The following is a 22,335-nucleotide window of genomic DNA, read 5'->3' as shown; positions in this document are numbered from 1 at the left end:
ATAAACTTTACCTTCTCTAAGTTGTTCTTGTTGGGTGTTTTGATCACAGAGATACAAACACTGTCTAAAACAGGGACACTTATCCAAACCATAACAGTACCTTTGTCAAAAATCACTGGCTATAAATTCATGAGTTTACTTGTACATTTCCTATTCTGTTGCATTAGTCTATAAATCTACTTTTTGCTTTTTGTGTGTTTTTTTTAAAGAAATACCTTGCTGTTTTGATTATTGTAGATTTGTAGAATGTTTGTAAGTCAGGTAATATAAAATACCTCCTGATTTAGTCTTTTTTTTTTTTTTAAAGAGAGAGAGAGAGAGAATTTTTTTTTAATATTTATTTTTTTAATTTTCGGCAGGCACAACATCTTTGTTTCTATGTGGTGCTGAGGATTGAACCCAGGCTGCACGCATGCCAGGCGAGCATGCTACTGCTTGAGCCACATCCCCAGCCCAAACTTCTTCTTTTTTTTGGAGGTGCTGGGGATTGAACCCAGGGCCTTGTGCATGCAAGGCAAGTGCTCTACCAACTGAGCTATATCCCCAGCCCTCTGATTTATTCTTTTTGTTCAAAATTGCTTCAGCTATTCAGGACTTAAGGTTCCATATGAACTTTAGGAATTTTTTTCCTAGTTATGTAAACTGGTATTTGAAAGACACCGCACCACACTACGAATGAAAGACACCACACGACACAAATCACCTGAGAGGTTCCACTTTATTACAAAAGGCTGTGGGCTTATATAGATCTAAGGAGAGGTGGCAGGGCTTAGGTAAATGACAGGTCACCCGTTTATTGGTAAGTTCTTCCAGATGTCAGTTCCGGAGCCCAAGAAGTTAGTTCTTATTGGGGCTAAGGTTTCCTGTCAGCGGGATTTCAATATTGGCACCGGCGCCGGTGGGAAAGGGAGAGGCAGGAAGAGAAGCTCCTCAGGTGCCATGTTGGGGTTTTTGGGGTGTGGCTGCCATTATACCTTTTCCCAACAGTATTTTGATATGGATTGCATTAAGTCTGTAGATGACTTTAAGTGGTGTGGACATTTGAACAATATTAATTATTCTAATCCATGAATATGGTATGTCTTTCCATTTCTTTGGGTCCTCCTCAATTTTGTTCATCAGAGTTAGCAATATATAGCATATATTTTCCATTATCTTGTTTTAGTCAGCTTTTTTTTTTCATATCTGTGACTAAAAGACTGACCAGAACAATTTTAAGAGGAAAAGTTTATTTAAGGGCTCATGGTTTCAGAGGTCTCAGTCCATATACTCCATTATGATGGAAGAGTATGACAGAGGGAACCAGCTCACATGGTGATCAGGAAACAGAGAGAGAGAGACTGTACTCACCAGATACAAATATATACTCGATAGCAACACCCCCAATGAACCACTTTCTCCAGCCACAACTCAGCTGCTTCCAGTCACCACTCAGTTAATCCCATCAGGGATTAATTCACTGATTAGGTTAAGGCTATATAACTCATTTATTTCTCCTCCAAACCCTCTTGCATTGTCTTACACTGAGAGTTGGGGGGACACCACATCTAAACCATAACAATCTTCTACCTCATTGGTTAAGTTTATTTCTAGGTATTTTTTGTGGTTAACATAAATGGTGTTACTTTTTAAAATTTATTTTTCAGATAATTCACTATTGGTGTATAGCAGTGCTACCGATTTTTTGGATGTTGATTTTGTGTCCTGCAACTTTGCTGAATTGATTTTTGGGTCTAACAGTTTTTGTTCTGAATTTACTGCAATTTTCTACATATAGTATCATGCCTTTTGCAAATAGTGATAATTTGAATTCCTCCTTTCCAACTTGGAAGCTCTTTATTTATTTATTTTTTCTATTGCCTAATTGCTTTGGATTGGACTTCTAGCACTATTTAAATAAAAGTGATAAAAGTAGGCATCCTTGATTCCATCCAGATCTTAGAAGGCTTCTGCTTTTCCCCTGTTAGGTATGCCATTAACTATGTACTTGTTACATATGGCCTTTATTATGTTAAATAAAGTTCCTTCTATAGTTAATTTGTTCAGAGTTTTTATCATGAAGGAATGTTGAATTTTATCAAAAGATTTTTCTGCATCTGTTATGATGATTATATGGCTTTTGTGTTTCTTTCCGTTGAGGTGGTGTATCACATTTACTGATTTGCATATGTTTAATCATCTGCTCATCCCTGGGATGAATCCTACTTGATTATGATGATTATACCACTTTTTCGTGTGCTCTTGGATTTGGTTTGGTAGTATTCTGTTGAGGATTTTTGCATCTATGTTCATCAGGGATTCTGGCCTGTGTAGCTTTCTTTTTCGTCGTGCCCTTGTATAGTTTTGATATCGAGGTAATGCTGGCTTCATAGAATGAGTTTAGAAAAATTCCCTCCTTTTAAATTTTTTGGAATGAATTGTGAAGAATTCATTTTGCTTAAGTGGTATGGTTTGGATATGGTTTAGATGACACCCCACCCCCAAGGGTCCATTGTGCCAAGTAATCATATTAGGATATGGTCCAGCCTTTGGGAAGTGACCCAGTAGAAGGTCCTTGTGTCATTGCGGGTGCAATGTATTTATCCTGTGATCCCTTAGTAGTTCTCCTGTCACCTCCTTTAATGGTTCTTATGAGAAAATGGAACAAGGGGGAAGGCTGGGCTCTCCCATTCTCTCTCCCTGTTCCTGGTTTGAGATATAATCACTTGCTTGCTCCCACACAGGTTCCTGCCATTGTTGTCTGTGACATGAGATGATGCAGAAAAGGGACAGCCCTCACCATAGAACCTGCACTGTGCCATTTGGGACTTTGAACCTCTAAAACTGTGAGCTCAACAAACCTGTTTTTCTTCATAAGTAGCCCATGTCAGGTATTTCATTTTGGTGACACAAAGCTAACTAATACAGAAACCATCTAGTTGCTTTAATGGGAGGCTTTTTATTACTTCTTTAATCTTGTTGTTCATTATTGGTCTGTTCAGGGTTTCTATTGCTTTATGATTCGTTCTTGGCTAAAGTATATGTGTCCAAGAATTTGCTCATTTCTTCTGGTTTATCAAATTTGTTGGCATCTAGTTGTTTATGATCTGTCTCTCATGGATCGGTTATATTTCTGTGGTTTCAGTTGTAATGTTTCCTTTTTCATCTCTGATTTTATTTGAATCTTTGTTTTTCATTATTAGTCTAGTTAAGGGCTTGTCAATTTTGTTTACCTTTTCAAAAAACAAACTCCTTTTTCTTGGTCTTTGTATTTTTTAAGTTACTGTTTCATTTATTTCTGCTCTGTTCTGCTCTTTATTATTTCCTTCCTTCTAATTTTTTTTTTTTTTTTGGTACCAGGGATTGAACCCAGGGGTGGCTTAACCACTGAACCACATCCCCAGACCTTTTTTATATTTTATTTAGAAACAGGGTCTCACTGGGTTGCTGAGGGCATTGCTAAGTTGCTGAGGCTGGCTTTGAAGTCTTGATCCTCCTGCCTCAGCCTCCTGAGCCACTGGGATTATAGGCATGTGCCACTGCACCCGGCTCCTTCCTTCTAATTTTATATTTCGATTGATCTTGGTTTTTTTAGTTCCTTGAAGTACAGAAATGGTTATTTGAGATCCTTCTACTTTTTTTTTCATGTAAGTGTTGATTGCTAAACTTCCTTCTTGAATTGCTTTTCTGTATCCCCCTAAGTTTTGATATGTTGTGTTTCTGTTATCATTTGTTTAAGAAATTCTCTGATTTTCTTAATTTCTTCATTCGTCCATTGATATTTGGGAGTATGTTATTTAATTTTCAGGTATTTACATGATTTCCAAAGTTATTCATGTTATCAATTTCTAATTTTAGTGCATTGTGGTTGGAAGGCACCTGATATGATTTCACTTTAAAAATTTCTTGTTGAGACTTGTCTTGTGGTCTACCATATGATCTCTCTTGGAGAATGTTCCACGTGCTGATGAGAAGAATGTGCATTCTGCAGCTGTTGGATGGAATGTTCTGTAACTGTCTGTTAGGGCCATTTGGTCTGGGTTGCAGTTTAACTCAGTTGTGTCTTTGTTGATTTTCTGTCTGAATGGTCTGTCTGTCCATTGCTGAAAGCAGGGTGTTAAGGTACCCTGCTACTATCTTATTGGGGTCCATCTCCTTTCTGATTATTAATACTTGCTGAATTTGAGTATGCTGATATTGGGTGCATATGCAGTCTGTAATTCTTTCTCTTACTGAATCAACCTCTTTATCATTATCTCCCCTTTGATTTAAAGCCTGTTTTATCTGATATATGCACAAGTAGTCCTGCTTTCTTTTGGGTTGCATCTGCATGGATTATCTTTTTCCAACCTTTCACTTTTAGTCTTTGCATGTCTAGAGAGGTGAAGTGAATTTCTTGTAAGCAGCATACAGTTCAGTCTTTTCTTTTTTTAAATACAGTCAGTTACTCTTTTAACTGGAGAGCTTAATCCATTTACATTTAAGGTAATTATCCATAGGTAGTCTTACTACTACCATTCTGTTACTTGTTTCCTCCTCCTTCTTTTTTGGTAGTTCCTTTCTTTCTTTCTTCCTCTCCTATAGCCTTCCTTTGTGGTTGGTAATTTCCTTTCTAGAATGTTCTGATTGCAGCTCTTTATCTTTGGTGAGTCTATTATAAGTTTTGTCTTGTGGTTCCTGTGATGCTTACAAAAAACATCTTTTGATTGTAACTATTTTGAAATGATAACAACTTGACATTGATTGGAAAGATAGGAAAAGAAACAACAAAAGAAAGATTTTAAAAATACTAATAAAAAGCTAGGCCCAGTGGTGCATGCCTGTAATCCCAGTGACTTGGGGAGCTGAGGCAGGAGGATTGCAAGTTTGAGGTCAGCTTGGCAACTTAGTGAGACTCTGTCTCAAATTAAAAAAAAATATAAAGGACTGGGGATTTAGCTCAGTGACAAGTGCCCCTGGGTTCAATCCCTAGTAACACACACACACACACACACACACACAGCCAATAAAAATCTCTACACCTGTATTCCATTCTTCCCACTTTTTGAATGTTTGATGCCCTATTTACATAATTTTATATTGCCTATCTCTTAAGTTGTTAATGTAGCTGATTTTTTTACTATTTATTTTTTAGTTATAAGTGGACACAATATCTTTATTTTATTTTTATATGGTGCTGAGGATCGAACCCAGCACCTCACACATGCAAGGCAAGCACTCTCCATCTGAGCCCCAATCCCACCCCCTTATTACTGATTTTAATTGTTTTGTTTTTTAGTAAAAATAAGAATTGTTTACCAGGATTAGGATACTAGAGCATTCTGAATTCCTCTGTATAGTTACTGTTACCAGAGTGACTTATACCCTGTGGTGTTTTATCCTTATTCATTTGTGTGTTAGCTTTTGTCACTGTGAACAAAATGCCCTATAAGAACAACTTAGAGGAGGAGAAGTTCATTTTGGCTTCTGGTTTCAGGAGCTTAGTGCATGGTGGGCTGGCTGCATTGCTCTGAGCAGGAGGGAAGGTAGAACATCATGGCGGGAGGGCATGATGGAGGAGCACTGCTCCATTCATGGTGGCCAGAAAGCAGAGGAAAAGGGGAAGGGACCACAAGAATGATGAATCCTTCCAGAGCACGACCCCAGTGACCCACCTCCTCCAGCCATGCCCCACCTACCTATAGTTTCACTTCTGAACATTTCTGCATTAACACAGGAGTTGGGGTGATTCTTGGTATCCAAATCATAACAAAGTCGCTTTCATCTGAAGTACTCCCTTTAGTGTAGTTGTTGTTGGTTTGTTTTGGGATTTGTTTTTGTTTGTTTGTTTTGCAGTGCTGAGGATTGAACCAGGGCCTCACATGCTCCAGGCAAGTGATCTACCAATGAGATAAACTCCAAAACCTCCGGGAACATTTTTTTGTAGGACAGGTCTGATGATGTTGAATTCTCTTAGCTTCTGTTTGCCTGGGAATGTCTTATTTCTCTTTCCTTGTTCAAAATTAGCTTTTTTAGATACAGTGTTCTTAGCAGGTTTGTTGTTGTTTCCCTCAATGCTGTGAATTCTGATACCATTCTCTCTTGACCTGAAATGTTTCAGCTCAGAAGTCTGCTGTCAAGTGAATTGCAGCACCTTTATGTGTTGTTTTTTTTCTTTTCTCTTGCTGAATTGAGAACCCTCTCTTTGTCTTTAACCTTTGAGAGCTTGAGAATAATAAGTTTTACGGAAACTTGGTTGAGTAGAATCTGACTGCTTTTGACTTTACCATATTTGGATATTTGTAGCCTTCCCTAGGTTGAGGAAGCTTTATGTTATTGTACCTTTGAAAAATCTTTCTACCCCTTTGGACTTCTCAAGTCTCTGTTGAACCCCAATAATCTGAATATTTGCTCTTTTAATGTTACTCTAAAGTTTCCACAAGGTTTCTTCATTCCACTTTGTTCTTTTTTCTCTTCCATTTGTGTTCTTCAGGTGGCCTGTTTTTGAGCTCCTTGATCTGTTTTAGCTCACCACGGAAGCCCCAGGCTCCAAAGCAATTCCTGTGTCTACATTCCTTTACCTCCCCAGTGGACTATTGTCTGTGGCCTGGGGTTGGAGGAGAGATAGGTTGGGCAGTCCTGTGACCACCAATGCCACAGTGCTGGATCACATCCAAGCCCACAGCCTGCAAGACCAGCCATACGAGGGCAGGACTGAGGTCCACGTCACTATGGCCCATCTGCTCCTTTGGTGCACTAATGTCCCAAGACCACTGCAGACTGCTGTGACCACCAATGCCACAGTGCTGGATCACATCCAAGCCCACAGCCTGCAAGACCAGCCATACGAGGGCAGGACTGAGGTCCACGTCACTATGGCCCATCTGCTCCCTTGGTGCACTAATGTCCCAAGACCACTGCAGACTGCTGCAGGTGATGCTAGCCAGAATAAAAGTCTTTCCTACCAGGGTCCTAGGGCTCCATCTGGCCCTGGGGTGGGTCAGAGGTTCCATCTGCAGGGACTGACCTGGGGACCAGGGTTGCTGGGATCTTCCTGTCACTGGGTTTTATTGGCTTGGCATTGACTTTCAAGGCTGAGTCCTTTGCTCATATCCCGTTCCCAGTGGATGGAACCTCCCTCTGCACTGTGCTGTCTGGTGGATACCATTCCTTGGCCACCAAGCTAAGGCAAACCCAGAAACTCTGTCTACAGGTACTGTCCTGGTGGAGGGGCTATGTGGTTCTGCCTAGTGTGGGTTTCACTGTGGAGAGCCTGAGACTTCTCTTAATTCGCTCTCCCTGTCCCAAGCCGAGCAGACTCTCTCCATGTGTACTGCTTGGAGCTGGGGAAGGGGTGACAAAGGCAACGCCTCACTGCCTACCTTCTTCATATGTCTTTTCTTATTATTATGCTAAAACCAGGTACTGTGATATCTCAACTGGTTTCCTTAATTCTTGTGAAGGTAGTTTCGTTAAACTGATGTTTCACTGGAGGGCCGAACTCCCTGCTGTCTTGCTCTCTATGTAGAGCTTTTAAAAAATTTTTTTCAGTTATAATTTGTAGTTTTCTGTTCCTTCTTTCTTTCTTTCTTTTTTTTTTTTTTTTGGAGGGGTGGGTACTGGTGATTGAACTCAGGGCACTTGACAACTGAGCCACATCCCAAGCCCTATTTTATTTAGACACAGGATCTCCCTGAGTTGCTTAGCAAGGCTTGCTTTTGCTGAAGCTGGCTTTGAACTTGTGATTTTTGTTTTGATGTTTTGGTATTTTAGTGATGCTAGGGATTGAACCCAGGGTTTCTCAGTTGTTAAGCACATACTTTACCACTGAGCTGTGTCTCCAGGTCCCCCCTTAACCCCTTTTATTTATTTTTCTTTGTTGCCTGGCTTCCTAAAGATCACCCTATGTTTCATAGCATAGTGATCAGCCAATATTACTCAGAGATATGCTCAAATACCTAGAGCCCATAAAATTTCCAGTGGATTTGTGTTTGGTTTAAGGAGTGTATTCCAACTTAGGGAAGTTTTCCTTGTTTTTTTCCCCCTTATTATTATTTTTTTTAATATTATTTTTTAGTTTTCGGTGGACACAACATCCTTAGTTTATTTGTATGTGGTGCTGAGGATCAAACCCAGAGCCCCACGCATGCCAAGCAAGCACGCTACTGCTTGAGCCACATCCCCAGTCCCTCCCTATTATTATTATTATTATTATTATTATTATTATTATTATTTAGGCCTTCTTATTAGGTCTCCACTCCATGTATACAAATGACAAGACACTTAAGTATGAGAGTTTATTTAAGCCTTCAATGCTAATCTTATTTCTAGTAGCTTTAGAAATTTTTTTTAGGAAGTCTGCTGATCTCCCCAACTGAGGCTGTAGCCTCAGAGCAGAGAGCCAAAGGCTTTTCCTGGTCATTGAGCATAGAATTCCTGCCCTCCACTCCAGATCAAGTCATCTACCTTGTCTGCTGCTGGTTTTCAAGGTCAGCTCCATCCTGGTCAAACTATTGTGCTGACCAGCCATGGGTAGATGTTGAGAGCTCACCTGAAAATGAATACAAAAAAATGCTACAGACACACTGGTCTACCTAGAGCCCAGTGTGTGTGTGTGTGTATGTGGTGTGTGTGCACGTGCGCACGTGCTCCATACTTGTGTTTTGCCTTTAGTTGAATTTTAGAAGCCTAAAATGACATGTTTTTTTGGTAATTTCGTCCAGTATTTATTTATTTATTGAGAGAAGATGTGTTGATTTCCTTATTCTGCCATTGCTGGAAGGAAGTCCCGCAACACTGACTGCACACTTGCCTGCATTCTAGGTGCTGGTAATTCCCAGAACAACCCTGTGAGGAGGGTAATGTCACCTTCTCCAATTCACAGATGAGAAACAGGCTTAGCAAGATGAAATACTGTGTGTTCCATAATTCAGATGCCAGGAGGCTGACAGCAGAGCTGGTTTACCCACCAGCAGGTCACATCCCCTTCAGTCCAATTTGTGGTCTGCTGTGGGTGATTAACTCCCTTCTCTAGCATTTGGTCTTCTCCTAGACCATTCAGGTTGACTTCCCTGCACTTTTGGTCACTCAAGAAAAAATACTAGTCCTTGTTTTTTGCTGAAATGGATATATGAGTTTCAATTCTTTGTCACTTAAACAAGTGGCAGTTTATAATGTTAGCTAAGAGTTTGAAATGTAGCATTGATGGTTGGTTAAGTCTCCCATGTGTCCAGTGGACTAGACCAATCTCTATATTTCAGGGTATAGCTGGAGCAGGAATCAGAGATAGTTGTTCCAGTACTTAGTGCCTGAGGATCTAGACTCAGGACTGGTGAGATCTTGTCTTTCAAGACTGAATTATTTGTATGGCTCACTTTTCTGTGGGACTTTATATGGGATTGTCACTCAGAACGCCCACTGCCCCTCCTCCTTAAAGGTGTGCACACCCAGAGTGGCATTGAAGATAATAGGAGTCTCTCCAATCACTAGCAACTGAGACAGGAATAATGAAGCTTATCAAAACTGAGCACGTACATTGTTAAAAAAAACAAAAACAAAAAGCTATTGGTTAATTTCTGCTCACACGAGTCTCAAATTCAATGAAAAATTGAATAAAGAATGCTAAGATAAAAAGACAACAAAGACTACCCCAGTTCAACATGGCCAGTGAAGCCCTGAGATGGTGCTGGTTGGAGAGAGAGAGGTTAGGGAAACATTGGGACTCTGTCGTGTGTCTTTTGTTGCATGCTGCAGTGGCTGAACAAGGTGTATTCCCTGTGTTCTGTAGTGGATGCCTCAAACCATTTCAACTCAGATGCTTTTCCAGTGTGCATTCTCATATTTCAGAGGCTGGAGAGCTAAAAACCACATTCCTCAGACTTCCTTTCAGCTAAGCTTCCTGATCTAAAACAGTTTCCCCCACTGTATACAATTATACAAGAATTGTATAATTGTATACAGTGGGGGATAGGGCATGAGATAGGGCAGTTGGGGAATAGCTATCTTCCTGCCATTTTGAAAGATGAGCTGCTGGTAAGCAAGGTCACAAAGTTCCAGGGTTTCTCCAGAGCAACATTTCCCCATGTCTGTTCCTCAACATCCTGGATGTGAAGAGGGGATTGTTGCAGAGTTGGGGGGGTGGATGTTACACTGGACCCATTTACAAGCTTTTCTGATTTGGGGAACAGTTGTGATGGTGACAATAGCAATGGCAAATTCTTTAGATGGCAGCTACAGCATATTCAGTAGCTCCTGGGGTGATCTCACATTGGGGTTTCTTTAACAGATCCGTTCTGCAGTGTTATGGGAGTCAATCTCAAAGACCCAGGTTTAATCTCCTGGTACTTCCAGTGGCTGTGTAAATGTAAATACCTAATTACATGCATTTCTGCTTAAAATACTGTTGGGAGCCGCTCTTTGTGTGCACACCTTTAAGTACTGAGCAAAGAGGTACTGAACAATTATTGTACCTCACAGTGCTTTGGACTTTACCTCTGCTGGGATAATGAGGTGTAGCTCATTAGGAGTAGGCGTCATCCAGTGGGGTTGAGTTATACCTGTTCCTTTGTAATCCTACCTCTTGCCCTTCGGTTAGAAGGTTCTAAGAAACAGTGTCCCCCACTAAAAGCCAGCTCAGAATGTGAGCTCCCCCCCCACCTTTCTCTGTTAGCCTCTAGTGTCTTTCTCTTGCCCCCGTTGGGGGAGTCTGAGGCCAGGAGCTGGGACTCCACCCTGAAGCTCACAAGAAAAGGTATTCCATGTCTGCGTGGTCTTTTTCTGTCACTCCAAATTCACACAAGTGACTTTGGTTTAGTAGCCGGCACTGGATGGGGAGCTGCAAAATACCTAGACTAGTTTTGGATTCCTATATTGACATGCTACATACATACTAGGATGCTATACAAGATGATTTTAGGTAAATAACAAACAGGTCATAGTATAATAATAATTGAATACATATCACAAAAGTTGTATGTTCATATACGTGTATACAGATGATTAAGTTTGTGATTTCATAGATATTTCATAGCTGGCTATAATATACTAAGTAATATTATTGGTCTTTACGGATATGGCAAAAATCACAGGAGGCACTCACAAATCCTGAATATAGGATAACTTCTATAAAGACAAAGGGCTCTGGGGCTGGGGATGTGGCTCAAGTGGTAGCATGCTCGCCTAGCATGTGTGAGGCACTGGGTTCGATTCTCAGCACCACATAAATGTAAAATAAAGATATTGTGTCCGCCTAAAAAAACTAAAAAATATATATATATTAAAAAAAAGACAAAGTGCTCTGGCTTTAACTGGTTGAAGGGGTAGAATATGCAGTGTATTTATAAGGACACAATATAAAGCAAAGCTCCCCCAATATTTAGAGGAGGGAGTACTTTTGGCTGAAGTCGGAAGTGACTCCAGGGCAGAGATGAAGAAGGAAAAAGCACCCTGTCTTTCAGTTATGCAGAGACGTTGCACATATTATTCCACTGGATCCTCATACCAATCTCTGATATCCATATTTCTATCTTGATTTTTCAGATAAGTAAGCTCAGGCCTCACAGAGGCTGTTTAACTTGCTTAAAGTCACATAGCTACTAAGGGACTAAGTCAGGGTTTAAACCAGCTTCATCTGATTTCAAAGCCTGTGTCCATTCAACTCTTCTGCTGGTCTCCTTTCTGAACTTTGTCTAGTCTTGATCATCGCTGTTAGAAATATGGGTTAAGCTCTGTTACAGAGAAAAAAGTACTTAAATGGTTTCTGCAATGTCTGTGGTCACCGCAGGTCACCCCACTCTGATAAGCATGACTCACCTTGAGATTTAAGAGTCTCCTTAGAATTTATAATTAGCCTGACAATAATCATTGTCAGAGTACTTCCTCAGTATTTTTAAACTGACTTGGCAATTCCTCAGTCAATAATGTTTCCCCAGAAGTAAGGTTCTGACATCCAGATATTTTAGGCTTAAAAATAGCCCAATAAAAATTATATATAATGCAAAGAAATTACTGCACTTAGTTCCCATGGTAAAGTCAATTTTTCCTCCTGTTTCCTAAAAGCAGTTCATTGCCCGGGGGTAGTCACAAATATATTTAGAAGAAAAAGATAAATGCGAGAGAAGAGAGTGAATGTTCCAGTTGAATTTCGCTTTACTTCATATTTTCATCATTTATCCAACATGTATTTTTTGAGCATCTACTATGTACCAGACATTATGCTAGGCTGGCTTGGAAGTGGGGATGGCAGATGGTAGACCTAAGACATAGACCATGTTTCCTAGATTTAAAAAAGTTTGATTTTAAATTATTATAAGTTATTTATTTAAGAGCTGCTTTTGATGGGGGAGGAGGTGGGTACATTAAATGTACATTTCTCTTTTTTTAATTTTTTTTTTTTTTTTTAGTGATGAACACAACATCTGTATTTATTTTTTATGTGGTGCTGAAGATCAACCTAGTGCCTCACACCTGTGAGGCAAGCTCTCCACCACTGAGCCACACACCATCCCCTACATTTCTCTTTTTTTAAAGCATGAAAAATAGGTGCATTTTACAAAAGGGGAAACACTAGATCTTTTTTTTTACATCATGCTCTTCCTAATTGATTTTGTGCAGGAGAGTGCTCAGGCCATGAAAATGTGCTGAGTACATGAAAGAAAAATGTCTCATGTTCTGCATTAGCTTTCTTTTGCTAACAAGACACTGGAGAAAATCAGCTTAAAGGAAGCAAGATTTATTTTGGCTTATGGCTTCAAAGGTTTCAGTACATGGTCATTTGGCCCTGTTGTTCTGGGCCTTTGGTGAAGCAGGACATCATGGTGGGGACCATGGGGACATGTGGTAGAGCACAGCTGTTTGCCTCTCGGAGGCCAGGAAGCAGAGTGCATTAGTGAGGATTCTGCAGAGGAATGGAATCAACAGGAAGTATAATTATAAAAAGGGGATTTATCAGGTTGGCTTAGGTGACCAGAAGCTGGATAGTCGGCAATGGCTGTCTGCAAGTTGGAGAGCTAGAAGAACCAGTACCTGCACAGTGCAAGAGGCTGAAGGCCCAGTACAAAAGAGATCAATGGCACTACCCTAGTCCAAGACCAAAGGCTTCTGGGGAATCACTGGCAGAGCCTGCTTTGGAAGAGTGAAGAAGCCAGAGTCTGGAGGGTCCGGGAGTCCCATATCCTTAAAGGATCCCAGCAGCAATTGAGAACCTGTTCAAGAGGAATCAAGCTTGCATCTGCTGCTGCTGCTGTTGCTATCTTGTTATTCCAACTTTTATTCCTTCTAGGCCATCATCCTATTGGACGGTGCTACCCATGCTCAGGGAGGGTCTCCATTTCAGTTTGCTGTTCCACATGCCAATCATTCCTAGACACACCTTCACTGACATACCCAGAAGCCGCTTTATCATCAGCATCTCTTAATCCAATCAAGTTGACAATTTAAATAAACCACTACACAGAGAGATTGAGAGAGAAAACAGGAAGAGTTGGGGACAAGACCTACCCTTCAAGGACATGCACTAGTGACCTACTTCCTCCAAGGGTCCCAATAGCACCACCAGCTGGGTACCGAGCTTTCACACAAGAGCCTGTAGGGGACATTCCAAACCAAACTATCACGTGAGCTCAAGGTATAGAGAAAGGGCTGAGGCAGTAGAGGAACAGGACAGCTCTGGTACTAGGTAGTGAGAGGTGCGCCTAGTTCAAGTGGAATCTAGATCCTGCCTGGTGGGCGCTTCTTTATTCCTGTGGAGTTGTAAAGCTGGAGACAAGAGGGCTTTGGTGGGCTCTGTCAGCCACCAGTGGTGTGAACAGAGGCAGGTCAATTAACTTCTTCACACCTCAATTTTGTCAAGAGTGGAATGAGGACTAGATGAATTCTTTTTTTAAAAAAATATTATTTTAGTTGTAGATGGACACAATACCTTTATTTTATTTATTTTCATATGGTGCTGAGGATTGAACCCAGTGCCTCATACTTACAAGGCAAGTGCTGTGCCACTGAGCCACAATCCCAGCCCAGGACTAGATGAATTCTGAGGTCCCTACCAATTCCAAAATACCAAGGCCTCAAGCAGAAGCAAACAAGAGCTATCTGGAACCATTTATATACAGGTGTGGGTTGAGTCTGTGGTTCTCCCCTTATCCATGTTTCTTTCTGACGTTTTGGTCAACTACTTTTGGTATAGTATGATAAGATATTTTGAACATTTATTATGAGTATGTTGTTGATATTTCACCATTAATTTTTTTCTTGGGAGTTGGGGACAAGACCTACCCTTGTCACTTACAGGATTCAGTTCCCTTATAGGCTAGCTACCTACCTAGCCTATAAGGAAATTGAACCCAGAGGCACTATACCACTGAGCCACATCCCAGATCCCTTTTTAAACACTTTTATTTTTATTTTGAAACAGTTGCTTAGAGCCTCACTAAGTTACTGAGGCTAGCCTCAAACTTGCAATCCTTCTGTCTCAACCTCCTGAATCACCGGGATTACAGGCATGCACCACTATTCCAGGCTCATCGTTAATATTTGGTGTTAATTTATATATATATAAATAAATATAAAATATAAAATAAAGGTATTGTGTCCATCTATAACTAAAAAATTTTTTTAAAGGAATAATTAATTTTAATTATTACATAAAAGTAGTCCTCTTTTATCTGTTTTTTTCTATACATACATACTAAGAGAAAGTTTATAAAATAACACATTAAGAAATTAACAGCATTCTGTTATATATTATATATTAACAGCATTCTATTATATATATATTATATATTAACAGCATTCTGTTATATATATATATATTATATATTAACAGCATTCTGTTATATATATATATATTATATATATATCAGCAGAATGCTGTTGATTTCTTAATGTGCTATTTTATAAACTTTCTCTTAGTATGTATGTATAGAAAAAAACAGATAAAAGAGGACTACTTTTATTGTAATAATTAAAATTAATTATTCCTTTAAAAATTTTTTTTAGTTATAGATGGACACAATACCTTTATTTTTTAAATTTATTTTTATGTGGTGCTGAGGATCGAACCCAGTGCCTCACACCTTGCCAGGCAAGTGCTCTACCACTGAGCCATAATCCCAGCCCCCCATTAGATCCTTTTTAAAAAAAAAACAAAACGATTTTTATATAGATTTTTAGTTGTTGATGGACCTTTATCTAATTCATTTATTTATATGCAGTGCTGATAATCAAACCCAGTGCCTCACACATGCTACAACCCCAGCCCCCATTAGACCCTTTTTTAATGTCACTAAGATATAAAAAACAAGATTCATCAGTTAACATTGGTTTTTGAAAATTGCTTCAGAATTGTTTGTTACATGTTTTTTTTTAAACAAGGTTGGTATCAGCAGAATATGCAACCAAGGATTTTTTAACATCTATTAATATACCAAGGAGATTTTTTTTAAAGTATACTACTGAGTTTTAAAGGCCTAACAAAGCACTTTTCAGAATCTTCAGAGTGAAAAAAAAAATCAATATATGGATGTCTAGGGTCTTAGCCTTATCTGGATATTTGCCTTCAGTAGCCTAAGAATATGAAACAATTAAAACAACAAGAGGGCAGGCACTGTGGTGCACACCTGTAATCTAGCAACTTTGGAGGCTGAGGCAGGAGGATTCAGGTTTGAGGCCAGCCTTGGCAAATTATCAAGGCTCTAAGCAACTTAGTGAGACCCTGTCTCAAATTAAAAAATAAAAAGGGCCAGTGATGTGGCTCAGTGGTAAAGTACATATGGGTTCAATCCACAGTAATAAAACAACAGCAGCAGCAACAACAATAACACACACACACACACACACACACACACACACACTTGCACACACATGATAGAATGGGCAGAAAACCCCCACTCAATCCATAAATCAACCACCCCAAGAAGCTGACAGGTTCATTTCTTCCCATATTCCTTCTAGTATAGAAAATTCTCACTGGCTCATCCATCATTCAGAAGCAGATGTCCAGGTCTTTTGGTTTTGTTTTGCTGTTTATTAGCCAAACTTTTGCCAGAAGCCCCGGCTGTTTAAAAATTGCCCTTCTATCTAGCTGGCCAGGACTGAGCTTCATGCTTGTGTCAATACAGGGAAGCCAATCACTTGAGGAGAACGGGAAGCACACTGTACCTCAAGAAGGGAAAAGAAAAGGAAGTCCACCTTACATCTCAAAAAGTACAAATTAAAAATGAAAACAAAAAACAACCACTATCTCAAAAGTGAAAAAGGAATGAATCTATGTTTAGAGACAAGCAGCGAAACTGCAGAGTAACATGAGCCAAGATTCTGGAATCAGCCATAAAGATAGTATAAATGAAAATGACATCAGTCTCCTCACCACAACCAGGAAGCCAGAAGCCAGTGAGATGACATCTCCAAAATGCTGAGGGAAAATAATTTCCATTCCTGAATTTCATATCAACAAATGTATCTTACAAAACAAGAATGATTTTTTTTTTTTTTGGTACTAGAGCTTGAACCCAGGGTGCTTTACCACTAAGCTACATCTCCAGTCCTTTTATATTTTTTGTTTTGAGACAGGTCCTCACTAAGTTGCTAAGGGTCTTGGTACATTACTGATGCTGTCCTTTAACTTATGATCCTTCCTGCCTCAGCCTCCCAAGTAGCTGGGGTTATAGGTGTGCACCACCTAAGGTGTTTTTACATGTAAACAGGAACTGAGTTTACTACCAAGAGACCTGAACAAAAGAAAGTTCTAAACCTATTTTTTCTTCAATTAACTACAGTTGAATCAACTATAATTAAAGAAGAAAATGATCCAGTAGATGGGTGAAGGGAAGAAATTAAAACAATATTCCATGGAAGCATATGTGTAAGTCCAAATAAATATTATTTGTGGATGAGATTAATAAAAAATAAAACTAAAGTACTATTTTGCACAGCAACATAGCAGGTTGAAAGTCAAACTATTCAGAGGTCCTTTTCCTGTCAAAGGTTAAGAACTTGTTTAACTTTAGATTTGGTTATGTAAAATAGTCATAGTAGTATTTCAATAAAAATTAATAAAGAAAAATATATGTATAATTTGAACATTTAGAGATAACTAGAATAATAAAAAATATAATCAAATCAGGAAAGAAGCACTGAAAATCTAGGACAAATAGGAATAAAAAGGTAAAATAGTAGAAAAAGCACAAATAAAAAAATACTAAATGTAAATGGACTAAATTTAGGTGTTTTATCAAATTAAAAATCTAGACTTTTAAAAATTTGTTTTAATTAGTTATACATCACAATGGAATGTACTTTGATACATCATATATAATGGAGTATAATTTCTCATCTTCTGGTTGTACATGATGTAGAATCACACTGGTCGTATTGTTATATATGTACATAGGGTAACAATTTCCAATTCATTCCACTATCCTTACTACCCACCACCTCCCAATCCAAAGTAACTTTGTTCTTCCCTACCTCCCCTGCTCCATTGTGAATTAGCATTTGCATATCAGAGAAAACATTCAGCTTTTGGCTTTTTAGGGAGGATTGGCTTATTTCACTTAGCATGATATTTTTATGTGGTGCTGAGGCTCAAACCCTGTGCCTCACACGTGCTAAGTGAGCACTCTACCACTGAGTCACAACCCCAGCCCCTAAATATGTTCTATTTTTGAGACATGCCTCAAGCATAAGGGTATGGAAAGATTGAAAGTAAACAAAAATTTTTTTTCCATATTAACCAGAAGAAACCTGGTATAGTTGTTTTTTAAAAAAGCATGATCCAAGTAAGAGGGCATCATTATGGATATATTTTTAGATTCACCAAGATGATATAACAGTTCTAAAATTGTGTGCTCTTAATTAAGTAGACTAAAATATAAAACAAAAAAAACAAACAAAAAAAACATTAAGACCACGGGGAAAATGGATCAATCCACTCTCTCACTGCAGCTTCTCAGGGGAGTTGTAATCAAGGACTCAGGCTCCCCAGACAGTTTTGTTCTCTGCATATTTGCATTTTGAGCCCTGGCACCTTCTTTCTTAGGCCTCTTATCTAAGTCCTTGGGCAGAGGTCCTCTTTAGGACTGAGAGGACCTCTCTTAGTCCTCCTTATGTGGGGAGAAGAGGAAAACCTTGAACACATTTGTACCTACTCTCATTACTTTCCCAGCTCTAGCCATCCTCCCTTGCCCTCTCCCCAACCCCAGGGGCATAAAATTGCTGGAATCTTTTGTTGGGGGCTCCCTCAAGAGCAAGAGGATCCTTGCATTTGTACTGTTCCTCCTGACCCTCCACTGGTGACCTGTTCTGTGGAGAAAATGGAGCAGGGGGAGTTGGTGCTTTCTCCAGGTTAGCTCCAAACGTGGATCATCAAATAAGTTGTCTTTAATCACTTCCTGTGATGATCCACGTTTGGAGCTAACCTGGAGAAAGCACCAACTCCCCCTGCTCCATTTTCTCCACAGAACAGGTGTGCGTGCTGAGCACTCAGGTGTGCGTGCGCGCTCTCTCTCTCTCTCTCTCCCCCCTCCCCCTCCCTCCCTCCCTCCCTCCCTCTCCAAAAGCCCAATTGAACTCTTGACATATAAAAGATTTTTTTTAAATGTTTGAATTGAATACCACAATTAACAGTCTTACTCTAATGGACATCTATAAAGCTTTGTACCCAACAATGTGAAAATGTGTATTCTTCTCCAGCATATATAGAGCATTTACACACACTGATTACATGCCTGATCATTAGGCATGACTCAACTCATTTTAAGGAATCAATGTTATGTAGACTGTGTTTCTAATTGCACTACAATTAATTTAAATACCCAAAATAAGAAGATAAGAGACTTAGAAAATTAACTTTGGGAATTAAAATGCCCTCCTTTTAGTAAATCATGGATCAAAGTATAATTGAATGTGCGTGTGATCACACTCATGGCCTGTGCATACTAGGGAAGCATTCTGCCACTGAGCTATACCCCCACCCCATCACTGAAATTAGAAAAAAAAAAATTATTGTGATCTCATGTTCCTTTCTTCTAGATTTTTGAAATGTATAGGATATTATCATTATCTGTAGTCATTTTATTGTGGAATAGCGTACAGAGCTTCTTCCTCCCGTCTAACTTAGTACCCATTGATTAACCTCTCCCAGTCCCTCTCTCCTCCTTGCCCTCCCCAGCCTCTGATAACCACTATTCTATTCTCAACCTCTATGAGATCAACTTTTTTAGGTTCCATATATGATTGAGATCATGCGTTATTTGCCTTTCTGTGCTTGGCTTATTTCACTTAATATTTCCATGTGTTGTCACAATGGCAGGATTGTATTCTTTTTTTTTTATGAATTAAACAGAATTTATTTCCAAGATCTTCAAAGATTATCACCAACACAAAGTATCCTTCTAAAAGTATCCAAATTAAATCAAAGGCACATCATCAAAGTCAAACACTTGTGACATGAAGAATTCTTTTAGGTCATAATATTTTCACATTACTTTGTTTTTAATCATTTGCAATGTTCTGTATGTAGGTCCTACTTTAAACATTTTTTTAAAGGCATGAAATAATGTAGTATCTTTTTAAAAGTGCAACCACAACTATAAAGTAAAGGAACTTAAAAAGAGATCAAATCTGCTTCATACATAAAATGGGACAACCTAATATATATCATAACATGAATCTTTCTAAACAAGTTTACTAAACAACACCTCTTGTGTTAAATAAAACAATCTTCTTATTTAGAAAAAATCAAGGCATCATTTGATTAGTAAAGTCTATTCTTCCCCCACAATTTTATACTTTCTTGTCTTCATTTAGTAATTGTAAATTTATGATAGAACAAATTTTATTATAGTATAAAAATCTTAGGAACAACAAATTACAAATACTCCATTTTTTTTTTAATAAACAAAAGTGTTTTCCTTCCTAAAATGTAAACATCCAGTTAATAAAACATACATGATATCCTAGGTATAGCAACACCAGTAACTCACTTATTACAGAGGTGTATTTTGGTATATTTGGTGGTAAGGTTTTTATCTTAATACAAAGCACTTCTTCAGGAGAACCAAGCCATTATTACTTAAAACAATTCTATTTCTTCACTCAGTTTCCTTATTTGAGTAGAAAATCATGGATTTCTGTAGAATTTTGGCTCTAAGATCAGGACACTGGAAAGGTCTGAAATATCTCAGTCATTTGGCTAAAGAAAAGTATTTTCTTGAGACTTGGAGTCAGTCATTCATTACTTTGTGCTCGAAGGCATTTCTCAACAAACTTCTTCAGAGTAAAATGCAGGATCTGGGCTCTCGGAAGGGGTTGCTTCCGGCTGGAACTCCGACCCGCAGAGCATCCTTACATGCAGCACTGCTGAAGCTCTGCCGCAGCCTGAGAGACCTTGATCCTCTCCACGCTGGCCTCCAGCCTGAGCTGCTCCACCAGGCGCTGCAGGGCGCTCACGCTGGCTCTGGAAGACATGGCGGCGGCGCTGGCTCCGAGGGCGGCTGAGCCAGGCTGGGCTGAGCCGCCGGCCCCCTGTATTCTTTTTTTTAATTAATTATTTTTTTTTTTAGTTGTCAGTGGACCTTTGTTTTATTTATTTATATGTGTTGCTGAGATTCAAACCCAGGGCCTCACACATGGTAGACAAGCGCTCTACCATTGAGCCACAACCCCAGCCCAGGATTTTATTCTTTTTATGGCCAAATAGTATGCCATTGTGTATATGCACATTTTCATTATCCATTCATCAGTTGTTGGACATATAGGGTTTCCCCCCATCTCTTAGCTATTGTGAACAGTGCTGCAATAAATGTGGGCATGCACATATCTCTTGATATACAGATTTCATTTCCTTTGGATATGTACTCAGTGGTGGGATTGCTGAATCCTATAGTAATTCTATTTTTTAATTTTTTTTGAGAGATTTGAAAATCTTCAGAATTAGTAATAAAAGTTTAAATATTAATATTTATAAATAGCAAATAATATTTGAATGAAATGCATGATATGGATAATTAATATTAACATTAATTCATCATATTAATTTTCATGATATTAATTATCCATATTAGAAAAGAAGAAGTATGGAAAATTAGTGAGCTAAGCATGCTACTAATAAGTTAGTAAAAGAACAACAAAATAAACTAAAGTTAAGTAGAGGAAAGTAGAAAATAAGGAGCAGAAATAGATGATCTAGTAAAGTATAATAGAGGTGATTAACAAATAAAGTTTGACTTTTTTTAAAGTTTAGTAAAATATATAATCATCTAGCCGAATTTATTAAAAAAAGGAAATCATACACAAATAGTAAATATTAGGAATGTCAAATGGAAACATATTAACATTTACCCTGAAATTCAAAAAAAAAATACTTTAAGTAATTTTATGCCAATAAATTAGAATTTATAGAAAATTTTCAAAGAGCTAAAAAAAAATAGAAAGCCTCCATAGAGAAAGAAAATAATATAGTAATTAAAGATGTTTCCGTGAAGAAACACTGGGACTTAGATGCTTTTATGGCAATCTTTCCAAACATTCCAACAGCAGATCATTCCATTTTTTACACAAAGTATTCCCTAGATGAAACAGAGAATGCTGGGTGACATTAAGGAAATGGCAGACTAAGGATCTCCCAGATTTATTTCTTTATAAGACAGCTAAACTCCTGGCTTTGTGCAAGACCTCCTGAAAGACTTGTCTTTATTTGAACTGACCCACAGATCACTGAGTGATCTCACACTGGGGTGGGGAGTGAGTATTTATCCAAAATATTAATGGGACAAGTGTTTAAAATTGTGCCTACCTATCTGGGTTTGTTGCTCAGTGGTAGAATACGTGCTGAGCATGTGAAAGGCCCCTGATTCCATCCCCAGCACCAAAATAATAAAGTTGTGACTGACCGGGACAATGGATATCAGTTGGAGCAACTGATAGACTAGCCAAGAAGATTAAAAAGAAAAGCTAAACTGGGTATGGTGGCACATACTTGTAATCCCAGCAGCTGTTGAGGCTGAGGCAAGAGGATTGCAAGTTCAAAACTAGCCTCAGTAACTTAGTGAGAGCCTAAGCAACTTAGTGAAAGTCTGTCTCTAAATAAAATATAAAAAAGGGCTAGGGATATGGCTCAGTGGTTAAGTGCCCCAGGGTTCAGTCCCCAGTACCAAAAAAAGAAAGAAAAAAAGAAAGGCTGAGAAATGAGATATCCATAGGGGCTTTTTAAAGGTCTGACATATTCCTGGGAATCTAGAGGCCGTGTGCGTGTCTCTGGCTGTATACATGCCCAGGAAAGCATAAGAAGCCTCTCAGAAGCTGGAGCTGATCTTGAGTTCTACATAGGGGAGGTCAAGACAAAGTGTTGTTGTACCTCAACATACACTCGGTGACCCTTGG

General features: G+C 38.8%; 1 non-coding gene and 1 pseudogene across 1 annotated transcript; both read right to left on the bottom strand.

Moving 5' to 3' along the window:
- Positions 1-472: 472 nt before the first annotated feature.
- Positions 473-545, bottom strand: Trnaa-ugc (transfer RNA alanine (anticodon UGC)). The gene has a single exon. It is a non-coding gene; the product is annotated as a tRNA-Ala (tRNA).
- A 19,680-nt stretch (positions 546-20,225) lies between these two features.
- LOC114093226 (guanine nucleotide-binding protein G(I)/G(S)/G(O) subunit gamma-10 pseudogene) lies at positions 20,226-20,421 on the bottom strand (annotated as a pseudogene).
- Positions 20,422-22,335: the final 1,914 nt, after the last annotated feature.

Source organism: Marmota flaviventris, chromosome 7 (genome assembly GCF_047511675.1).
Source record: "Marmota flaviventris isolate mMarFla1 chromosome 7, mMarFla1.hap1, whole genome shotgun sequence".
Lineage (NCBI taxonomy): Eukaryota > Metazoa > Chordata > Mammalia > Rodentia > Sciuridae > Marmota > Marmota flaviventris.
The sequence above is the reverse complement of the archived record's forward strand: the minus strand, read 5'-3'. Positions and strand labels throughout refer to the sequence as shown.